Below are 24,910 nucleotides of genomic sequence, written 5' to 3'. Positions count from 1 at the left end.
CTCTCAGTGAGAGGGCAGAGCATACTGTAATTCCTGCCTGTGGGTGTCTTGGCTGACATGAGAAACAGTCAAACCAGAACGACCCCACAAACATGTTTTATCACTCTCACAGCCAACTCAGGGAAAGAAAATCCTCTTTATTCAATCCTTCCCTTCAAGAAGCCAATTACTAGAGATGCCAAAAACACTGGTGTGGACGGCTGTGGTCACTCAAATCAAAGAACTTAAACACAGCCTCTTCCCAGTTCTATTTCCATAAAACTGAGATTTTTAAAAGTTCCTCTAGGGTCTTGCCATACACACAAACCTAACTCATTTTCTGATGAATGGCTCTTATATTCCAGCTGTTGGATTTCACAGAGCAAAATTGGAAGGAATCGTACTTCTCGGACCCAAAGCAAAATGAGGCAAGATGTTAACACATTTTGTAGGCATCAAGCCCGACAGTGATGGTGAGGTCAGCCAACCTGTCAGTCAGTCAGTTCGTGATAGTTGTCAAGGTGCTGCTGGCGACACCAAAGAAACAGAAGATAATACTTTGTCCTTGAGGATTGCTGATGCGACTGGAGCAGTAACACAAATATTTATAATAGCGTAAGAATGCACACATAATTTATGTTGGCAGTAGTTTGTTAGTTCTTATGTTTCCTTACAAAATCACCAATTGAAAAAGTCAGTTTACTTCCAACGGATGAACGTGGTAGGGAAGAATTTGCTAATATGCTGATTTTACCAAACTTGTTGCTCCAGCAGATCAAGAAGAACCATTTTCCCTTTTCTCGATTTTGAGAATTTTTTCTTCTAGAAACAAACTCATCTTTGTAATTGAAGGTGCTTCAGATGAATTATACCAATTAAAAATGAAACTGTAAACAAATGAAATACTGTATTTCTACAATTCAGACATGACCAGATACAGATAAACAAACCTGGAATTTTTTTTGTATAGAAATCAAAACAATCCTATGTATTGTTTTGTATTGTATTTTTTCTCCTACTATCATCTCTGAGCTTCACATATTACTAAAATTCATTCTCAAAAACTCTTTCTCTTTCTCACAAGGGGTCACTGATAGCTCTGTGACGACAGATTAGATCCGAAATTCATAGTCCCTTTTGCTGTTAATGATGATAAAACAGCCCATAAAGCTAGGTGTGGATTTCCTTCCCAAAGTGGAAGGGGAGTGGAGGAATTTGGAGGAGAAAGGAACTGCATGATTAAACATGATAATAAATGGAATTCTCCAGGGTAGCCTGGTCCAGTAGAACTTTCTGCAATGATGGAACTGGTTTATAGCTCATTATCCAACACAGAGGCTGCCTGTAAATATTGAGCACCTGAGATATGGCCAGAGTGACCGAGAAAGTGATTTTTTTCTTTTTATTTACTCTTTTGTTTTTATCAAGACGCCATAATTTACAAGGCTGTTCATTATAGAATTGTTTCAAGCACACAATGTTGCAACACCAATCCCACCACCAGTGTCTCTTCCATATGTCTGCCATGCCCCTCCTGCCCCTTTGGCAGGCATCTAACAAATTTATATGTTATATAAATATATATAACTGAGGAAGTGATTTTTAAAGGCTTTTTAATTTTGATGAATCAAATGTAAGTGGCCGCCACAGTCCATGCCTACGGTACTGGTACTGGTCAGTGCAGCTCTAGGGAACCCTGCATTTCCGGCTTTCATTGAATTTGTTTCAGGAATGTTTCATATTAAATTCTTGGGGGGGGACCCACACAACAAAAAACGCATGACCCACAAGGAATTTAAATGAAATCCAGCTAATGATTCTTAGACTCCCAGCCTTCAGGATAGGAAATATAACAGACTCTTCGGGACATTTATCTTCTCATTACAAATCTATCACTACAATCTTTGTGGAAGGAACTAGAGAATAAATACTGTAGAACTGTAGCACTGTCCTCCCATTGTTCATCGATTTGCTCGAGCAGGCCCAGTAACATTGTGAGACTTGTTGTTACTGTGTTTGGCATATCGAATACATCACGGGTAGTTTGCCAGGCTTTGCTGTGTGAATGAGATACTCTCAGTAGCTTGTTGGGCTCTCCAAGAGGGGCAGAGGAATAGAACTCGGGTCGACCAGGTTGGCCGCATGCAAGGCAAATGCCCTACCCGTGTTCTCACTTCGGCAGCATATATACTAAAATTGGAACAAGAATAAATACACAATAAATAAATAACTGTCACCAAATTCTCAACCTCAAGAGAACTAGTGAACTTGATTTCAAGTTAGAGTTTCAGGGCTCTTTTGGAGGAATCATTTTCATACTAGCTCTTCTGCAGAAATCATTTTGCTTTCTGGAGTAGGTTAAGATCAAGGAAAAGTGTTATCTTGTTACCTACCCTACTGTCATCCCCCTGTCCCGCAATCCCCAAGCTGTTTTAAGGAGTGGCAATAAGGAGGACATGGCTCTCATTTTCTCTCCACAGGACAGTGAAGTAAAAAGTTCAACACCCGTTTCATTGTATGACCAAGACTTAGACCTGAAAGCTCTGTAACTACTCTCACGGTGATCCAATAAATAAAATTATAAAAAATGGGGAAAAAAAAGAAAAAAGTTCAACACCCAAGCTGGGACGCAGCTCATTAATAAAATCCTTTCCTTGCATGTTTGTATCCCTGACTGATTCCTCCCTTTGCCTTAAGGTCACCCCTCCTGCTTCACCACTTCCTACTGCTCCTTGCATCATACACAAAAATTTCAACACAGAGGATCAGAGGATCCACCCCTGCATGGACATGAATGCTATCAGCCTACTCCTGAAGAGGCGTTATGCCAAAAGCTATGTGAGTAGTGGATTTGTGTGTATAGATGGTTCTGCAAAACAAAACCCTTCCTCTCTTTTTCATATAGAGGCTAGGAACCATCACCAAACTCTGAGTGCTAGAAAGTGATGGAAGGTCAACGTTCAGGGGCTGGGGAGCTAGAACAGCAGGCAGGGTGCTTGTCCTGCACTCATGAGACAGACCTGAATGCTGTTCTCGCATCCCATAAGGTCTCCCATGAACTTCCAGGAGTAATTCCTAAGTGCAGAGCCAGCCGTATAACCCCTGAGCATCCGTGGGTGTGGCCAAAACAAAGTCAACGTTCAGAACTGAGACTGACCCTTCTCTGAAACGGACTCTAGTCTGCCCATGACTCACAACTTATAGATGAAGACAGGCCACAAGTGAATCCTGTCCTAGTCATCAGGAAGGTCCCTTGAACTACTTCCCTCACCAGAGTGTTGCCTGACCAGGACTGGCAGAATCTTTTGTGATGCTCCTGGGGAAAAAATGCAGTCGCTTCTCAAGGCCATCTGGCATCTTCAGAAAGAAAAACCCTTCGACTGTTGAATCACCTGAAGTGTATCTTTTCAAAGATCCAGACTATAGCTGCTGCCCAAATCTCAGGAGTTATCTTTGGTTTTTTTGACCTTTCATAAAAATAGTGACACTTGTGTGTATTTGTCTTTGCTGCTGTATGTTTGGAAATTAAGTATCACAGTATACTTTTCCCAAAGTAACTCAAAAAATTAAAGAGACAATTCACATCAAGTTGTGAGTCTGTGCCTGACACCTAGTTAGTGTTCTATAAATGTCACTTTTATTTCCCTATTATAAAAATAACATAACTTTCCATATACCCAACAACTACCTACCAAACACTTATTCAGATGCTGGGAAAGAACGGTAAATAAAATCTATTGCATGTGTTCTTGGAGCTTACATGGAAAGATGGAGAAAAAAACTTGAGTAATAATATCGCACTATAAAGGATCATAGTACAATTTTTTTAAAATTTCTTTTTGTGCCACACCTGGCAGTGCTCAGGGCTTACTCCTGGCTTTGTACTCAAGAGTTACTCCAGCTTGGGGAACTATGTGTGGTGCTAGGGACTGAATCAATATTCAAGGCAAGCACCCTACCTGTGGTTCTCCCTCTCTGCCCAAGGGACTTTTCTTTAACAGATAGAAAGAGATGTAACTGTCATTCAGAGACATTCAAAAGAAGAGGGGGCAGTAAGAAAAACATGTGGGTGATCCGGAAACTCAGAGCATGGATTCAGTTCCCTCTGCTGGCCCCTGTTGGGTTATGGCAGGTCTCATGAGGAAAGAAGTCATCCTCTTAAGAGCCTCTTAAGACTTTCTCCGGCAGAGACCACTTTCCGCTAGCTTGTGACTGGGCAGGTGACTAAGCACATCTCATTGCAGAAGCAAAGCTGCCAGCCTCTCTGGAGTTTGGTTGATGTTTTCTCTTGTACTGCAGTTAGCCGCTATTCAAAGGAAAGGAAGGATTTATGGTACTCTGAACCTTGTGTTCGCCCCTGGAAACTGATTCTGGAGGTCCCCTTTGGAATGTAGAGTGTTTGGCCTCAGTCATAGGATTCCTGCATATAAACATGTTGGGCTTAGCCCAGTGATGAACTGGAGTGCTCACATAAGGGCTCCAGGGACGTGGGCATCGGAATAAGGAGCATGACCCTATTCTCTAGGGGGTCCCCTAATCTATTCTTCTCAAATACCCTGACTGACACTTTGTGGATTCCCTTACTCTCTTGAGTTACTCTCTTTGAATTAATTCATGACACAGTTAATTAGAAAAAAAAAGAATCAAGTTAGGTTTCTAGTAAAACTCCTTAATACTGCAAGAATATGATATGGAAATGGTAAATACTGTGACATAAAAATGATAAAGAAAATACAATCAAGTTTCTGATAAAGCTGCTAAATCAGAATAATACAATCTTTGGGAATCACAAAATTAACAGTCATATTTACTTTAAAATGTACTCGGAGAAAGAGGTAGGAAATCACACACTTATCACTCATATGGTACCTTAGAATTAGAGAGATTCTTTTGAGGTAGTCATCTGATCACCCTAATTTTTTATAGAGGAATATATAATACTTTATTTATTGGCGGGGTTCAAGAGACCATAAGTGGTGGCAGGGATCAAACCCAGGTACCTTGCTGATCATCCTATCATACAAACAATGCTTTCATTTTATTAGGGAAAATATGGAAGCAGAGAAACCACTTTTGTCTTTTAAAAACTGATATGAAACCACACATATAGGGAAATTATGGAAAATTCATATAACCATTTACTGTTTCCAAACATTCAAATATTTATGCCCTTGTAAATCTAGGCTTTATCTTAAAATAAGTGGGCAGTGGAAATAAACTATTTCCAGAACTTTCTTTTTTGTAATCCTAGTGCTTTTACATTGTCATAGAACATTTTGGTTACTTTCAATCAAGCACTCAAGAGAATCATGCCAGGAGAAAGGGAAGGAATGAATTCTTGTTTGCTCTGAAACATGCATTGTCCTAGAAGTTTTACAGGGAAAAAATCTCAATCTTTAAAAACTTTTCGTCTTGGTGTTATCCCCAGTTTATAGACAAAGAGACAAGGAAACTAAAGTTATTGATCCAAATATTTATAGTTATTAAGTTTCAGAGTAAGTACTCAAACCTAGGTCTGTTTAATCTCTAGTTCAAAGTAGATTATGAAGCTTTAATCTCATGGACCAAGTACATTTAAACAAAATATTGATATCTTTCATTGCCAGACCTAGACAGTTATTCAGATGAGGTCAACATATCAGAAAGTATGAACATCCTCATTGGGGAGAGAACTACTGAATTAGCAAAATGGACATAATCATCTAAAGACTGAAAAATTCTAAAACCCCTCATTACTGAAACAGAGACATTTCAGAAATTTCTTTTGGCCAATTTTTGGATTTAGCCACTATTTTAGTCTTATTCATTGCATGAATAACTTGGATCTGGGTTTGAATTCCAGATGACCCATTAACTAATGTATGCCTTTGGTTAAATTATGTTTCTTCTTTGATCCTCATTAGAAAATATTTATTTTGCAGAGCTGGGAAATACCACATGACTGTGTATCTTTACACAAACACACATACACACACACGTATATAAACCTAGTCTATTTCCTGACATGTAGCAGCCATTCAGTAAACAGTAGCAATCATTATTATTGCCATGACATAGGTTTAAGAGTATTTTCCGGTTCTCTACTATACAAAAACCTTTCTTGAATCATTTTTCCCCCTCGCATAAGCTGCTATCCTTAAGTGTAAAATCTTAAAAGTTAAATCTCCACAATTTGTTGTCTTTTTTTTTTTTTTTGCCTTGGCTCTCAGTCTTAGCCATCAACATCATCCAGGTCTTCATCTGTGCTAGAACTCCACTAAGCTTCCTCCCTGGAAGTGGCGGAGAAACTGACTCTTCATTTCAATAAAATCTATAAATGGGGAAGCTGCAGGAACAGCTCACAGACTGTGTTAGGAAGACAGATTTTTCTTTGGGCTGAGAACTGAACCAGCTTGCAAAGCACTAGAGCTATTTACAACTGACATTTAAGCAACTACTGTACTGAGAAAGTGGAAAATAATGGGAATAATAACCCTTACAATTCCATTTGGATATGCTCCACTTAAATCACCCTATGACAAAAGTGCACCGCGGCAGCAATCGCGTGGTCCTTTGCACTCTGTTAGAAGAGCTGTAATACAAGGGCGGTAGTGAGAGAAGCCCCCCTAGATCCCAGGAGCAAGGCCATTTTCATCTGTGGCTTCTGCCACCCCTCGCAGGCCACAGTAAGACATACTTTGAACGCTAGGAAATCACCCCGATTCCTTACAACATTGTGCCTGGTCTGCAGCAGGCTGGCAAAGGCATTGATTTTCGGAAGCCAGAGTCTCACTCTGGTGTTTTTCTACTGATTTCCCGGGGTGGGGTAGGAGAATGGGGGGAAAGCAAAGACTTCTGCAAAAGGCTCAAATGAAGGGATGGAGGAGAAGCCTGCTGCTGAAAAATAGACGGGGAAACGCAGAGAAAGCGCTTGTAAAACACTCTCCGTTAAAAGATGCCACCGATTTTCATCTTCCATCCTCCCAACCCACCCAAAACCCTAACGCGTGGTGGCCTATGCCTTCCAAATTCTCAAAATGATAAGCTGCCAGAGCAAACTAATTGTAATGTGTCTCAGTAATTGCCATGTGTGCATATATACAGTTATAGTAAAATGGTTCAGTGCATCCTGACAGTGATCATACATATTTAGAAATTACATAAAACGGAGACTCGCGAAGCTAGAAGACCTGAGGAGTTTGTAATGGATCTGAACGTGAGCTTTGCCATTTACCTACTATGTGGCCGGGAAGAAACTGTGACTTCTTTGAACCTGTGAGTCCCTATTTATAAAAAGGCAATAACAACACTCATCTAGCAGTGGAGGCCTCACACTGAAACCGGGAGAAACAGGGTAGCAAAGAGTGCCCCAATGCCCATGAATTGCTTTGTGCATTCATCACTTGAAAATCTGAAGACTATTCCCTTTGATTTGGATATCCTGGATATTCTAATGGACAGATGGAGGACTTGGACATTCTGGATCTTATACTTGTGTGGGCTGGAGACATAGCACAGCGGTAGGTAGCAAATGCCTTACACCCGGCCGGCCCTAATTCGATTCCTCCGCCCCTCTCGGAGAGCCCAGCAAGCTAAGAGAGTATCTCGCCCGCACGGCAAAGCCTGGCAAGCTCCCCGTGATGTATTTGATATGCCAAACACAGTAACAACAAAGTCTCACAACGGAGCTATTACTGGGCCCAGCTCAAGCAAATCAATGAACAACGGGAGGACAGTGCAGCGCATACTCGTGTGAAGTGAGCAGTCTGGCCACTGGTCGTGGTGGATAAGTCAGTAATGCCCTATAAATGAAGCATACTCTCTTTCTAGCACATGCATCCTCAATGTGCACCTCAAATCAAATGATATGGTCAATGTGAAAATATTTTGTAAATAGTAAAACCTCTTGAAAATTCTAACTACTATTGGTTCACTCGTTGCATAGTTTAACTTTTAATACTACATTTGAATACAAAGTTAATCTGTCCATGGATGCATCCCTTTCTTTTCCATAAAGTTCATAAACAACCTTTGGCTCAAGGGTATACGGGCCTAAAGCCCATAAAAGGAAGCATGGAAAAGTGGGGGACCCAGGGATGGGTTCGGTGGCAGAGAACCTTCCCTGCATGTGTGAAACCTTGAGTGTGAGGCTCAGCACTGCTGGAAGGATTCCTGGTGCCACAACCACGTGTGTGAGCAACGGGCATACACTACAACAGCAAAAGGAAAGGAAGGGGTCACATTTAAGAGTGATTATTAATTTTTTTTAAAGCAAGCTTTGTTATAAGTTTGGTGTGGTTGAATTCTGGCGTTTTTGCTTTGTTTTGTTTTGGGCTATACTCAACTGTGCTCAGGGCTTACTCTTGGCTCTGTGTTCAGGGATCATTCCTGGTGGTTCTCAGATGACCATACGTGGTGCCAGGAATTGAACCAGGGTTGGCCACAGGCACAGTAAATGCTGTACCCTCTGGAGCACAGATTTTAAGAGACTATTAAAATAAAGTGCTGGATTCTCCCTGGGATCCATGAGAGCCACTCTGGTTTTCCACAGTTTTTGGTCATTCTGCATTCATTAGGTCTTCTGCTAGGAGGCTAAGGGGGGAGGAAATTGGAGAGCATTTCTTCAACAATAGATGCATTTCTTTCTTTAAATTGCTGACTGAGGAACTACTGTGAGCACGCACTGAGTCCTACGTGGAGTCCTATGGCTAGTCCCACACCAGCCACAGGCCACCGCAGTTTCAAAGAGGGGACTACCGTCTCAGCCCCACTCAGCTCTACGCTAGACAAACTGAATCAGAACCTCTGAATGAACAGCCTGGAAACCTTCATGCTTAACAAGGGAAGAACGATGCTAAGAAATATTTACGTGATCTTCAGTTTTATTAGGGTTGTCTATTTAGTTCATTCATTTGTGGAGAACTTCACCTGAGCTGTGCTCCGAATGCCCAGGGACCACTCCTGGCAACTCTCAGACCCTCTGGCTGATGCCAGGGCCTGACCATGCAGTGTGGCTGGGACTATGCAGTGCTGGAGCCCACCAGAGCCACCCCAGTAATGTTCAGGGATTTCAGGCGCAGTGTTCGGTGCAGTGGGGAGGCTCATGGCGCTGATTGAACCAAGGTTGGGCACGTGAGGGTGTGAACCCTGTCCTATCTGTGTTTTTAAGTTTAACTGACGAGAGAAGTCACAACAGTTCATAAAATAGAGTCTTTCTGGATCGTTTCCTTGTCTTCAAGAAAGTGCTGATTTCTAGTGGAGGAAACCAACTGCCATGCTGTAAATGACACAGCCCTGCTGGGAGGCAAAAGAGCAGGCGAACGACTCAAGAAATGCTATAAATACCCAAGCGGCAGTTCCTGTTACTTAATCCCTGTAATAACTAAAACACCTTTAGTGTTCAAAAAAATATGAAAAGATTTTCAATAGCATTACCAACCAAAACAAAAATCAGGACCAGTCATCAATCATCGCTATAAAAATTGGCAAGAATTAAAGTGACTGACAAAATCTAGTTGGGGGAAATGGGTACTCGAATGCAACGTCGCTTGGCCTTTTCCAGACCATGACCCTCTTCTGACCTTTACTCCTTCTTGTGCCCTCCACCCCCACTCCCCGGTTGACCTCAAGTCTTGTGCCATCGCCTCCACTTTCATGTAATTCTCATCTGTGGCCCCGTGGAAAATCCTGGGGGCTGGTGAGGGATGAGAAAAACTGCTCTAATACACTGTTGGTTAAAATATAAGCTGGTTAAAATATAAGCTCCAACTTTAAAAAGTGCATGCCTATTAATTCAACAAATTATCCTTTAGGAATAATTGCTAATAAAATATATATATATATATATATATATATATATATATATATATATATATCACACTCAAAGGCCAGGATCCAGAGAATATCACACCAAGTTCCTGGAAGAGGACAAAGCAGAGTCTCCTACCCCGTGCCTGACTGTCCTCACCAGAGCCAAGCAGCTGAAGACCTCCAGAACAAGCCACAACCATGCTGAGACCACTCTCCACACTCATGAAGGTACCGGCAGAGGAACAAAGGCATGCGGGTCCCGGGGCTGAGATCTCCAAGCCTGCTCGGATCGGGGCTGAGCATCCTCCACCTAGATCCTCCATCTTCCAGTAGGCGGGGGCCACACCCACCAACTGGTCCCCTGGCGCCGTGTAATCCCATCAATGGCCAACACCCAGAGACTATAAAACCCAGCTCCTGGGAGCGCGTGGCCGCGAATGCCTTATTATCTCATTCTTGCTTTTGACAACCTGGCAGGCCTCCAAATGTAACCTGCCCACACGGCAGAGTCTGGCAAACTCCCCGTGGCGTACCCAATATGCCAAATACCAGTAACAATGATGGGTCTTATTCTCCTAACCCTGAAAGAACCTTGAATGTGGCACTTTTTAGAGTCTCAGGGCTAGGACGAAGGAGACGTTACTGGTGCCTGCTTGAGGCAATCGACGAACAACAGGATGGTCATGATCGTGATCGTGATATATACATATATGTGTGTATATGTATATATGAGAGTACGCATACATGAATCCTGAATCCTATATACACACATATATGTATATATATATATTCTCATATTTGAGAATGTTTGTATAAAGCATATATACATGTATCAGGATATTTAATATAGTATACTGGTAGTAATTGGAATTAAAATTGGAATTAAAGTCTGTAAATACGAGAATTACTTTTTTAAATGAAACTATAAATATTACATAGTTAGAAAATGATTTTGTGGGGGCTAGAGTGATAGCACGGTGGATAGGGCATTTGCCTTGCATGCAGCTGACCTGGATTCGATTCCCAGCATTCCATATGGTCCCCTCAGCTACCGCCAGGAGTAATTCCTGAGTGCAGAGCCAGGAGTAACCCCTGTGCATAACCAGATGTGACCCAAAAGGCCAAAAAACAAAACAAAATGGAAAATGGTTTTGATTTAAATGCACTGACCTGGAATCAAAGAGCATATATTTCTTCTAAGTTAAATAATATCACAAGGGGACCGGAGTGATAGTACAGCAGCTATGACACCTGTCTTGCATGCAGTCGACCTAGGTTGGTCCTCCACATCCCATATGATCCCCAAGGACTGCCAGGAGTGATAAACTGAGTACAGAGTCAGGAGTAAGCCCTGATAATTGCCATGTGTGGCCCTCAAATAAAAATAAAGTTATAAAATGCGGAATAGGAGCCTATTTTTTGTAACAGGACAATCTATATTTGCACACATGTGTACGTACATATACAAGAATATAAGATGCATTTTTTTCTAAGGGCTGGAGTGATAGCACAGCGGGTAGGGCGTTTGCCTTGCAAGTGGCCAACATGGCCGACCCGAGTTCGATTCCTCTGCGCCTCTCGGAGAGCCCGGGAAGCTACCAAGAGTATCTCGCCTGCACGGCAAAGCCTGGCAAGCTACCTGTGACATATCTGATATGCCAAACACAGCAACAAGTCTCACAATGGAGATGTTACTGGGCCCGCTCTAGCAAATTGATGAACAACGGGAGGAGAGTGACGGTGACAGTTTTTTCCTAAGCACTAACAATAACCTAAGCACTTACTATCTTACTAGTCATTCCATCTGGCCAGCAGAATTGAGATGAGCATAAGGCTGTAAAGTAACAAACTTATTCAAGTATCCTAAGCAATGTTTAAAGACTGGAAAGGGGCTGGAGAAATAGTACAGAGGTTCAGCTGTTTCATACTGCCAATCCCAGATCAATCCCAACATCACTTAACCCCCGGAGCACAGGAGCACTGACGCTGATGAACCCAAAGTTGCGAGTAGCCTTCAGCACAGGGTGAACTTTAAACTCTGTGAGAAGAGTTCAGTGACTTGTTTACTGATTTAACAACTGTTTGTTTAGTCATCTGTTAATTTAGTATCTTGATTTAGTTATTTAGTACAGACACTCACACACACACCACAGGTAATCAGAGTGGGTGCTGCACTTCCTGCAAGGAGAGTGAAAGCGCACATCTGATTTCAGAGAACAGAATCCTGTTAGATAGTTTTAAGTGCAATTTCCAGCTCCACCATTTCAGAATTAAGACATCTTGGACAAGTTAATTTTCAGTGATTATGATTCATTGTCCATAAAAACAGAGTAAATAATGTAATTTTTTTATGGAGCTGTTATGAGGATTAGTTGAGAAAGGGCACAGAAAACATTCAATGTACTGCTGGGCAAAGAAAAAAAATTTCTGCAGTGGGCATGTACACACATGAAATCAAGTTGTCTGTGGAAAATAATTTGTCTTATGAAGTACGGTACCTTGACTGTCAGCAGAATTTTATCTCTGTAAAGTGTTCCCAACATTTTGGCTCCACAATTAACCCATCACACAAAATTCCAAAATGATGGAAGACTTCCATAGTAACCAATCCGCAGGCCTCATCGTAATAGAGAGTGAGTGTGAACTTTGGAATCAGACTGTGTTCCTAAAATCTGCTCTGAACCTGGGTAGATTTGTTGCTTGGAGCAAGGTTCATTTAATCTCTATGTATAATACTCCCAAAGTGTTTTTAAAATTTTGATTAATGTTATTGTGAGGGGCTGCAGCAATAGCACTGCGGTAAGGCGTTTGCCTTGCATGCAGCTGGCCCAGACGACCCGGGTTTGATTCTCCACCCCTCTAGGAGAGCCCGGCAAGCTACAAGAGTATCTCGCTTGCATGGCAAAGCCTGGCAAGCTACCCGAGACATATTCGATATGCCAAACACAGTAACAACAAGTGTCACAATGGAGACATTACTGGGCTCGCTCAAGCAAATCGATGAACAACGGGAGGACAGTGCAGGACAGTGCAGTGTGGTTATTGTGAGGATTAAGTACGCCAACACATCCAGGACATACCACAACTGATAACTAGCAAAAAAGTGCAACAGCAGCTCTAATTAGCTACACCTTTTTCCTCATTCTTGCACCAACTTTAAAGGAGAGGTTCTATCACCAGTGAGTGAGGAAACCCCAATTTATGGGTTGCATGACTTTCTTACAGGATTCCAATTTAGATGAGCTCAACTCAAAACTCCTTTTCTCTGTTCTCTTCTGTGTCACTCGCTCCTTCTTTTGGAGCAAGTCACTAGTTCCTATACAGGTAATCTCTTCTGAGATGATATGACTAGTTTGGGGGCTATGAAATTTAATGGCTATGAATGCTTTGAAAATTGAATGGGATTTTATGGAATACTCTCTGGGCACTGAGAATGCATCAAAATAACTTCCTTGGGGACTCCCACTGTTTAGAATTGCACTTAGCAACCAGCACCAGGTGTAAATACTCAGGAGAAGGTGACTATATTCAATCTAGCTTAATATGCAGTTAACTAATTAGATCATCCTATTTATTCCAGGGAGAGGATTCGGGCAGTCTGGAATCACTGGACTATTAGAGTGAGGGAGGGGAAAAGAGGAGGAAGAGCTCAGAAGAAACGAGGGCCATACTGTCCTGAATAAGGCTCTTCCTTCCCTCCATTTTATTTCCTCAATAAACATTTACTAAAAACTTTCTATTGCAAAATGTTGTGAAAAATAGTCTTTGTCTTCAAGAAACTTAACATTTTAATGATGGTTGTTTGATTCAGTTGTCTCTTACTATCTTCACGGATATACAGGCTTAATGTGTGCCTGTGTATTGATGCTTAATTTCATGTGTAGGTGACACATGTTTTAGTTATTTCCAGAAGCAATAATTCAGCTTTTCTGATTAAGATGACCATCTCACACCCCTCCCACAAAACCCAGCATCTCAAAATACAGATGGTAACTTAAATTTAACTTTGTTTTATAGAAATGGACATTGTTGAATTTATCAAATTTTAGCAATGTAAAACTTGCCTTGGAAATAGTTTTGTATTAGTTATATAAGAGTAACTGAGAATTTCACAGGTCTGAAGCGATAGTACAGAAGGTAAGGTGCTTGACTTGCATGCATATGACCCAGGTTCACTTCTGGGCACCATATATGGTCCTCTAGCTCCACCAGGAGTGATGTCCAAGCGTAGAGCCAGGAGAAAGCCAGAGTACAGCTAGGTGTGGCCAAAAAACACCAAAAAAGTGTATCACCAGTTTTAATCATCAAGCCTAGAAACTGTATCAGCATTATTATGACTGATACTCAAAATAACATATCAGTGATCCCAGTGAAATCTTTTCTCTAGTAAAGATAGTTGATTAGTTGATTTACTATCCATCTCATTTGTCTTCCTGGGATTTCAAGGGGAAAGTTGTGACCCGTGCTTACGTTCTAAGTGATACAACTTCGACTTAATAATCTCTTATTTCACAACCTTACACGTGCGTGACTACATTTCCTGTGAGTGGGGAGTATGTTATTGTTTCTACAATTTGCCATCAAAACATAACCTTTAAACATTTAACACTACAATGCCTCAGAAATGAGATCAGCTACGGCCCAGAATTCTTCCTGGAAAGTACCATTGCACAATAACCAAGAAAACAGCTGATGATCGATGAAGAAGTTAAAATTGTACTTGACACCTCATTTTCATTTAAATATGGATGCTCTGAGATTTCTGCAGTTAGAAAAACTCTTAGGCCATTTGGAAGGGCAAGCCACTTACAAGGGGTTTTGTTCTGGGAAGTCTATTGTTGGCTAAGAAGCTTTTGTTTCCTGATGCAGTCAATTTGAACTGGGCTGACAGGCTTACTGCTCCATATTGAGGAAGGAAAATGCCCCCATTGTCTGGGGACTCACTGGCCTACTTCTTTGGGACCTGCAGGCAAGGCGCACTTTAATTCATGAGAAAGACAGATTCTGAACCACAGGAACCAGGGCCGACAGAGAAGACCCTCACTCCCCACTGTTGTTGCATTGATACCAAAAAGCCCAGGCTTGTAGTGCAGCTTCATGGTGTTTTGCTAATGAAATCTAATGACGGGACTAAGGATTACAAACATTTTTTTCTGATGGGAACTGGCAACTACAGGGGATAAAACTAGGTTCAGGAATGAAAAGTATGAAAACCCAAGAGAATAGGGTGGAAGGGAATGAAATGGGAAGAAATCTCAGAAAGGGGCCCCTACGTGCTACCACTGATTTGCAAAAGGTAATCAGTGTGAATCAGTGAGAGCATCTCTGTACAGGTTAGAAGACTGTCCCACGGATATCTGGCAGATCTTACAGTTGCCTATCCAACAAATGCTTTCCAGATCACCTTGCAGAGAAGGAGAGATGTAAGATTAAGTGATACACATGTGTCTTTCACGTTTTTCCCCACCTATCTGTCTGAAACTAGGACACATATATAGAATATCAACATTAATATTGCTATCAGGAGGATGCAGCTCACCCCGACGAGAGGTCGAATCAGCATTTTTGGGGTAGGGGTGAGTCTATTCATTCTGGGACTGCTATTCTCTCTCATGCTTACTGTTGGGTTTCTCATTGTGGATGAAGAGCAAACCCACCCACAAAGCGTGCTGCTGTCCATGGCGGACATATCGTGTGAGTCCTGTGCTCAGCACAAACGTATATTATAAACAACAGGTTATGTGGGGGGGAATGAAGATTGGGGGAAGACCCCGCAAAATCTTTGAAATCCCGTTCAAAATCTTCGAATCTTAACGAGAGCAGTAACAAAATATTCAAGAGGGAATTTGGGCTGCCACTTAGATGTGGCTAGAGGCCCCTCAGTGGTTATTAAAAATGTACAAATATGTTGACCAGAAATGTTGGCTTGCAGGATCTGAGACAAGAAGTGATGGCAGAGCCAGCGTGTAAGAAGAAATGTGATCTGTCACTAGCTGCAGGCCCAGGAAGGCTGGGTATGTGCCTCTCTGGGGAGACAGCCCCTGGGGTCAGGCTCATTTCAAATTTCATTAAATGAGAACTGCAAGGGCGCCTGCCTGTGCAGCAGCTAGACTGGGGGCTTTTTCATTTTCTCTTCTTCTTGCCAATCTAGTTCCTCTTTCCTAGGAAAGACTCGTGTGAACAAACACAGTTCCACATTATTTTCACATCATTCGCCTATCTGCCAGTGGTATCCGAGTGAGCTGGACTGGAGTCAAGTCCGTGTTCCTTGGGCGCCCGAGGCATTCGGTCCAATATGAGCTCAATAGTTAGGATTTAATGTTCCCACTTCCCCCAAACCATCCCCTACACAAGGCCCTCGTTGACTTTCCTAAAATATCAGGCTGGCTTTCTCACTCTGTAGCATTAAACTTAGCATGGCCCCAAATCCCTTCACGAGCTGCCTGGCTGACTTCCCAGCCTCCTCTCTGGATTCCATGGTTGAACCTGTATAGCCAACTATAAATAAATGACTCCCCTGACTCTTCTCCCTTTGGCGCTCTCTCTTCTCAGGCTGTCACCGGTGTTCCTGCCTGTGCACTCGGCCTGGAATGTCTCTCCCCAGCTGGCCTATCCCAAGGAAGATTTATCTTCAACACTCTCCTCAAGCACCACTTCTAGGAACCCTTCACTAACACCTTCCTCTGAATAAACCAGTACGTTTCGTACCGTGCACTGCTGCTCGTGTCACAGTGCCTTGATTAAATGGCATTCGTGTTTGTTTGGCACATTGTGGGTGGCGAATAAACACTTGCTGAATTAAACTTGGCCTCTCCCAGAGTGATCCAGAAGTACGAAGGTTGTGAAAATGTTGTTCTAGGAATTCCCATGCCATTCTAACAACATGGAGTGAATGGGGCATTTAAAAAGAAGTTATCCATTTAGTACCATAATAAGATGTATAAATATCAACTCTCAGGCAACTAATCCAGGCAAAATTCTGAAGCTTGCCTGGGCAAGAGAACTGTACTAAAGAGAAAGAAAAGACTAGAGAATAAGCCTACATTATTGGGAAAAGCTGTCCCTGTTGGTGCCTAAAATAAGAGAATAAAGCGTAATAAGAGGTTTCCTAGGAGATGCCACCCAAACAGAGCACCATAAAAGTCATCTAACTTCAAATGAATGCTTGAAAAGAGAGGACACCTTATCAAAATTACTAATGATGGGAGAAGATTGGGATGGAGCGATAGCACAGTGGTAGGGCGTTTGCCTTGCACGCTGCCAGCCCAGCTGAGCCGGGTTCGATTCCTCCGCCCCTCTCGGAGAGCCCGGCCAGCTATGAGAGTATCTCGTCCGCACGGCAAAGCCTGGCAAGCTCCCCGTGGTATATTCGATATGCCAAACACAGTAACACCAAGTCTCACAATGGAGACATTACTGGGCCTGCTTGAGCAAATCGATGAACAACGGGAGGACAGTGACAGTGACAGTGACAGTGACAGTGACAGTGAGAGAAGGTTGGCTGGAATGGAGGATACAGGGACACTGGTAATGGGTATGGTGTCAGAACGATGTCACGAGAAACCATTATTAATTATTGAAATCCAAAGAAGCACTCAAATCAAAACAGCTAATGATGAAGATCTGAATTAATAAACTGCACACACAATCAAAATAACTGTACCTCCCAAAAGAAGAGAGAGAGAACAAGGGGGAATGCCCTGCCACAGCGGCAGGGTGGGACGGGGGGGGGCATGGGGGGTGGGAGGGATGCTAGGACCCGTGGTGGTGGAGGATGGGCACTGGTGGAGGGATGGGTACTTGATCATTGTATAACTGAAACACAAGCACAAAAATTTATAAGTCTATAACTGTACCTCATGGTGTTTCACTAATTAAAAAATGATAAAAAATAAATAAATAAAGAATAAAGTAAAAAAAATCACATAAAAGTAAAAAAAAAAAACCAAAATAACTGTTCTTTGCTACTGAGCTATTCACTAGGTGAGAGGATTTGGACATGAAGTGTTGGTTTTGAAAAGAATTTCTCTTAAAAAAGACCTCTTATAAATACATGCATTGGGCATACACTGCCTAATTCTCTATCAACTGGTACAGCCTGAATAAAACTCAATGGACCTAATTTTCTTCTTTTTCTGTAAGATCAAAGCACCCCTCTGAGTTCTAAGTGTTCGTGGCTCTATGTAATGCAATAGTACTATATAAATAGTACATATAAATATATTTCCTTATAAAAAGTATAAATATATATTTACTTTGCTGTGTCTTGACTTAGAAACATGTAGATTAGGAATGTGGCTTGGAGATGAGAACCTCTTATTAAAGATGCCTGTGTACTTTGCCAGGAAGCAATGCTTAGACATTTTGTATTTTTTTAAGTCTCTATTCTGTTTTCTAAAAATATAGTGATGACATTTTTCTCTGACCTCTACCTACTGCAGGGAGTACTGAGAGGACGGAGGTTATGATGCTCATTAAAGTCACGAACTTCTTGAAAGAAGAACAAATATTCACTGTAGCTATCATGTTAGTAACCCTCACACTTCTTGAGGCTTTTAAAATCCAGTTTTATTAGGGGATTAAGGACCAAGTTATCAAGATGCTGTATATTGCTCTATCCAATAAACTAGCTCAAGAAAAGCATAAAAGCAAGATCAATAACTGTAACTCATCTGGAAGGTCTCTGTTCCTCTCACTCCTAACAACGTTATCACCCACCTGAAATATATTAGAACAATTAGATCCTTTGGGGCTGGAGCAATAGCACAGTGGGTAGGGCATTTGCCTTGCACTCAGCCAACCCAGGCCAACCCTGGTTCGATTCGTCCGCCCCTCTTGGAGAGCCTGGCAAGCTACTGAGAGTATCTCACCTGCACGGCAAAGCCAGGCAAGTGTCCCGGGCAGTATTCGATATGCCAAACACACTAACAGCAAGTTTCACAATGGAGACGTTACTGGTGCCTGGGGAATGGAGCAAAAACTGTATCTAGATCCTACCACTTCTCTCTTAGAGCGTTCCAGTGGCTAATGCATGGATGCCCCACTTGCAAACTCACTATACAGCTACTCCCTTAAGAAAAGTCATGAGGGGGGGTGGAGGATGGGAGGGATGCTGGGACCCGTGGTGGTGGAGGATGGGCACGGGTGGAGGGATGGGTACTCGATCATTGCATAACTGAAACCCAAGCACAAAAATTTGTAAGTCTACAACTGTACCTCATGGTGTTTCACTAATAAAAAAAAAGAAAATTCATGATATCCCAATTTCAGAGGTATATTGATCTTTTTCAGAAAACAAGTCTTTAGATTAAGTGCTCAGTTACAGTTTCTCATTGGCCAACAAAAATTTTAAAAGTGAAAAAGGGCAAATGAACAAAATTCAAGTAGACTACACATTCCTTACCCACTTTAAAAGGAAAATGTTCACATAGAAAGTATCATGCTAAGCGAAATGAGTCAGAAAGAGAGGGATAAATATAGAAAGATTGCATACATCTGGGGGATATAAAGTAACAAAATATGAGATTAATACCCAAGAATAGCCAAGATCAGCACCAGGAGGATTACTCCATAGCTTAGAGGCCAGCCGGGCATTCTAGGGGAAAGGGCAGCTCAGATAGAGAAGGGAGCACCAAATAAAGGGTGTTTGGAGGGTCCTCCCAGGGTGGGAGAAGCATGCTGAAAGTAGACTATGGACCGAACATGATTGCCACTCAATGCCTCTTTTGCAGACCACAACACCCAAAAGGAGAGAGAGAGAACAAGGGGAAATGCCCTGCCACAGAGGCAGGGTGGGATGGGGGGGGATGGTGGGTGGGAGGGATACTGGGATCCATGGTGGTGGAGAATGGGCACTGGTGGAGGGATGGGTATTTGATCATTGTATAATCGAAACCCAAGCACAAAAGTTTGTAAATCTACAACTGTACCTCATGGTGTTTCACTAATAAAAAAAAAATGTTCAGAAGAGTCTTTTGTCAAACAGGGTACGATGCTATTTCAGACCCCATCTTGGTATGTTCTTTTCTCATTAATTCTTTGTTGGATGAAAAAGGTGCCATCACTTTTCCAGTAAATATTTACTAAATGCCTACTTTGCAGCTAGTACTATGCTTCAACATTATTTTGACTCTCAAAGAGTCTAGTAAAGAAGATGAAGGACGTAGATGAAAGATGATTAAATTAATTAAGCTCTTACACTGTGTCAGGTGCTTTTCTTGCTGAATGCTATTAACAACTGGAAGAAAGGGTAGGTAATGACTTTCCTCCTCTAATGAACATGAACCAAGTCTCAACAATTTATCCAGCGTCACATAGCTGAGTAGACCAGTATTTGCATTCCAATTGGCCTAATTCTAAAATCTCTTTTAAAATTTCTTCAGAAAGCAGAGAAAAGAAAAGAAATCACCCATTATCCTAACACTACAATATGAAAAAAACCAAGTAAGTATTTTGGAGAATTTCCTTATAATTTTTTCCTACTTATAGGTTAATTTTTTAAATTTCTAAAATGTGTCTCACAGTTGTAATCAAAGCCTGTTACACTGTATTTTATTGAAACTATAGTGCTATTGAATGTGAAATGCCCCATTATTCTATAAAAGCGGCAGAAAGAAAAATTATTGTCAATTAGATGATGCCACTGACTGGGATGTATTCAGATTCCAGCAATATTTAACTGTGATAGTAAAAATCATGCGCCTTAGTATCAATGACTATTCTGCTTGCTTCAAAGTCCACATTCATTTTGTCCACTGTCTGCCTGCCGTGGAGGACAGCTTCTCACCCAAACACTCTGTAGCACTGTATTAGAGGCTCATCACGTGGACTGGGATCCTCCACTCAGGAAAGAGAGGGTGCAGTCTTTCCCGCACACACTGTGTTCTCTCCATAGCAGGCCTCCAAATGTGTCTTGTTTGCATTAAAATATAACCAAGACTTACTAAGCAACTTATGACCAAAGAAGGTAAACATTACCCTAAGCTCAAAGAAAGGCATAAGTCTACATTTTGTTAGGGCATAAGATGTTTCCATGGCTACACTCTGACATGAGAGAAAGATGGATGAAATTTTAAGCCTGAACCACCTATTCCCGGATTTTCAAGATCTTCTCCTTCTTAAAGTCTGCCACTGATTTCACATTATTCTTTGACTGCCCAGGAGACTACCTTGATATTCTTACCCAAGTATAACTTCATAATATAGTTTGATTCTGACATCTTGAAAAGTTATTCCCACTTAATTTGAATACTGCCTTAGATATGTTTGGGGTCACCATTGATATACTTTCAGTAATGAGTATTTTAGAGTTAATATAACAAGATGGAGGAGAATTCTACTAAGAAGCTAAAAAATACTCCGTGTAAATGGTATTCCTTCTGTTTATACTGGTCTCACTGCCCTCCAGAAATAAAACATTATACATACTTTAAGTCTATGTAATTTAGAAAATATGAATTTTAGAAATTTTGAAATTTTGATTAGTTAGTATTTCAACTATCTATTAATAGTCATTAAGAGATCTTGTTGAAAACTAAGATCTTGTTAACTCCATTTCTAACTGAATTCTTTTTATTTCTTTTTCTTGTTCATTTGCTGTGGTAATTCTATGTTGAATATCAGTAGTGAGAATGAACAACCATGTCTTATGCTGATCTTTTATGTTGTTTTTGCTGTTGAGTATGTGAGCTGTGGCTTGTTGTAAATGGGCTTAACCCTGCTGAGTTATATTCCTCCTATTTACATTTTGTGTTTTCTCTAGTTCTTCAAGATGTTAGGCAGGTACTGAGATTCTTCTTGTTTTCTCATGTTAGCCTGTATTGCTGCTAGCATCACTTTTGCTATGTCCAAATATATTCTGATATAATCTTCATTAACATTTGTTTCCAAGAACCGTTTTATTTTATTTTATTTTATTTTATTTGTGGGGGGAGGGCACACACCCAACATTACTCAGGGTTTTCTCCTGGCTCAGGGATTATTCCTGGTGGGCTCATGGGGCCATATGGGGTGCTGGGAATCAGACTTGGGTCAGCTGTGTGCAAGGCAAACACCCAATCTGCTGTACTATTTCTTGGGTCTGGAAAACTGCTTTATTTCTTCTTTGGTTTCAATGTTTGTGTTTTCCCCACATTTTTCTGTGTGGTTAACTTCTACCTTCCTACCACTATGACCTTCAGAGATAATTGATTTGATTTCAGTCTTAATGATTTTACTGACAGATGTTATGTCTGAGCATGTTTTCTATTCTCAAAAGTGTTCCATGTGCACCGGAGAAGAATGTTCATTTGGCTATTGTGGGTGTGGTGCTGTGTAAATGTCCAAGGTAAACTCCTCCAACCTCTTTTAAGGCTGTTTGCTCCATACTGAGTTTCCATCTGGTTGATCTGCACAATGGTGTCAAAAATCTTTGATTGAAATTGCATTGGTATAGATGCTTCTTGTCAGGGCTATTTATTAGTAGTTGCTTTACACAATTTGATGTTCCTTCACTTGGGGCATAAATGCTAACTGAATGTTTTGCTCGAGTGGGCGCAGTAACGTCTCCATTGTGACACTTGTTACTGTGTTTGGCATATTGAATACGTCACAGATAGTTTGCCAGGCTTTGCCGTGTGGGCTCAATATTCTTGGTAGCGTACCGGGCTCTCCAAGAGGGGTGGAGGAATCAAACCCAGCTCGGCCGGGCCGGCCGCGTGCAAGGCAAATGCCCTACCCACTGTGCTATCACTCCTTCTTTATATATAAACTCCTTCATCACTATTTTTACTGGACTTGGCATATCAAATTTGAGGCTCTGCATGTTCCTAGAACGAACAGATGCCATTGGGTTACGCTAACACACAACAGGGATGAATGGAGATGTTACTGGCACCCGCTCGAGTAAATTGATGAATAACGGGGATCAAGTGATCAAGTGATCAATCACTATTTGCAGATGACATAAGACATAGACAGTCCTAAATAGTCCATCACAAAACTATTAGAAATAATTAACCAATATAGTAAAGGGACATGCCACAAAATCAGTCTATAAAAAGTTGGTTACATTTCCATTTGCAAAGAATAAAATTAGAAGACAGAAGTTTTTTAAAAAATCCATTTAAAGTTACATCTAAGAAAATAACAATGTACCTAGTAATATTCTTAACAAAGGAGGGGAAAGATTTATACTTGAAAACTGTAAGTCGCTATTTAAATAACTAGAAGACAGAAGGAAGTGGAAAATATTCCATGCTCATGGATTGTCTTGTTAAAATGAAGTCCTAACCAGAGCATTACACAGATATAATGTAATCCTTATAAAATACCGAATAGCATTTTTTCTTCTTTCTTTCTTGCTTTCTTGCTTTATTTCTTTTTGTTTTTTTTGAGGCCTCCCAAATTGTTTTCTGGGGACCTTGAAGTTACTCCTACTGGCACTTGGTCAACTGTGATCAATGACTCAATGCCAGCACCCTGATGTGTTCTTGTCTGAGTCCAGTGATGAGGCCCAATCAGGGTCACCCCAGCAGCACATGGGATCACCAGAATCACATCCAGAAGAACTCAGGGGTCTTCAGGGATATATCAAAGGTATATAAAGACTATGCAGAAACTATTACTGCCCCCCCCACACACAAAACTAACCCAAGCTGAATAAATAAGCACTTCTCCAAAGAAGACATACACATCGCCAACAGGATCATGAGAAAGTATTATCACTGCTCATGAGTAAAATGAAAATCAAAAGAATAGTGAACGATATTTCACCAGTGAATTACATATCTCAATAAGGCTAGAAACAGCAAGTGCTGATAGGTTGTGGAGAAAGGGGATTCTTCATACTGGTGGTCACCTTAATGGTTTTGACCTCTACTGAAAACAGTGTGAAGATTTCTCAAAAAATTAAAATATATACTACAATGTAATTCATCAAGTCCACTCCTAGCTATTTATCTTGAGAACACAAAAAGACCTATTGAAAAAGATATACGTGCAGCTATGTTTACTGCTGCTTTGCTTACAACAGACAAGATATGGAAACAATTCAGTGCCGAACAACAGATGAGTGGATAAAAAAAAAGTTGTGGCTTTCATACTTAAAGGACTATCAATGAGCTACAGAAGAGATGAAACCTGGTCTTGTTCAAGACTGATTGAGAGGGAATCATACTAAATAAATAAATCAAAAGGAAAAAGACAAATACCAGATGATTCCCCTCAGGTGGTATATTAAAACGTAGTAAGGGAATAGATCATTTCAAGTAAATACAAACTTTTATACTTGCAACAAAATTATGGTTACCAAGGGCAGAGGAGTGGAAAGGGTCCAATGAATTGTGGTGAAAGAATATTGGCACCTTGGTGGTTCAGTGTGCTATGATAACATTGTGCTCATAAGATATAAACATTTGCAATAATTTAAAGCAATTGTACCTCAATAAAAATGGGTTTAACTAATAAAAACACTGAGCCAGACTTAGGCTGCCATTTACATTCTGAGTTAAGATCTGCATTTCCATAACACTGTTAATTTCTGTTGCTTTTCTTACCTTCTTTCCTTCCCCCAAGTACCTATCTAATCCACATGTATCTTTACAACATGTAAGAATTTTTTTTTTTGCTTTTTGGGTCACACCCGGCGATGATCAGGGGTCACTCCTGGCTCACGCACTCAGGAATTACTCCTTGCGGTGCTCGGGGGACCATATGGGACGCTGGGAATCGAACCTGTGTTGGCCACGTTGGCTGCATGCAAGGCAAACACCCTACCGCTGTGCTATTGTTCCAGCCCCGTAAGAATTTTTTTTAAAGATCTCTCAGATAAATGACAAGAATTAGATAATTCTGACTTCAGGACGAAGTTTAGACATTTTTAATGGCGCAATGGTGTCGTTTCAACTTTATACTGTAGAGTGAGTATGACTATTCTCAGAAAGATACTGGTGATAAGGAATCATAATTTAGAGCCAGGAGAGATTTAAATCTAGGTAGGAAAGCAAAGACTAGAAAAGGCTAGAATAAGTATTATTTCATCTCGGCTCTGAAGAATCAGAAGGATCTGGCAAAGGGGATGGGGGGTATGAGTTAAAGAAGGAAGAACGGGCACAGAACTGCCTTTCCCTTTCATAAGACTTAGGAAACAATATATTATTGTTAG

The 24,910-nt window shown here is 41.1% G+C and overlaps 1 protein-coding gene and 1 long non-coding RNA gene across 5 annotated transcripts in view; one reads left to right on the top strand and one right to left on the bottom strand.

The window, feature by feature from the left end:
• The window catches only part of GLIS3 (GLIS family zinc finger 3), a 544,874-nt gene that overhangs the window by 11,263 nt on the left and 508,701 nt on the right, over window positions 1–24,910 (bottom strand). The window lies entirely within an intron of this gene.
• On the top strand, window positions 15,700–16,482 carry LOC130016253 (uncharacterized). Its single transcript, XR_008791216.1, has 2 exons — window positions 15,700–15,782; window positions 16,321–16,482. It is a non-coding gene; the product is annotated as an uncharacterized LOC130016253 (long non-coding RNA).

The sequence above is a fragment of the Sorex fumeus genome, unplaced genomic scaffold (genome assembly GCF_029834395.1).
Source record: "Sorex fumeus unplaced genomic scaffold, SorFum_2.1 ptg000149l, whole genome shotgun sequence".
Lineage (NCBI taxonomy): Eukaryota > Metazoa > Chordata > Mammalia > Eulipotyphla > Soricidae > Sorex > Sorex fumeus.
This window is presented reverse-complemented; position numbering and strand designations above follow the sequence as displayed.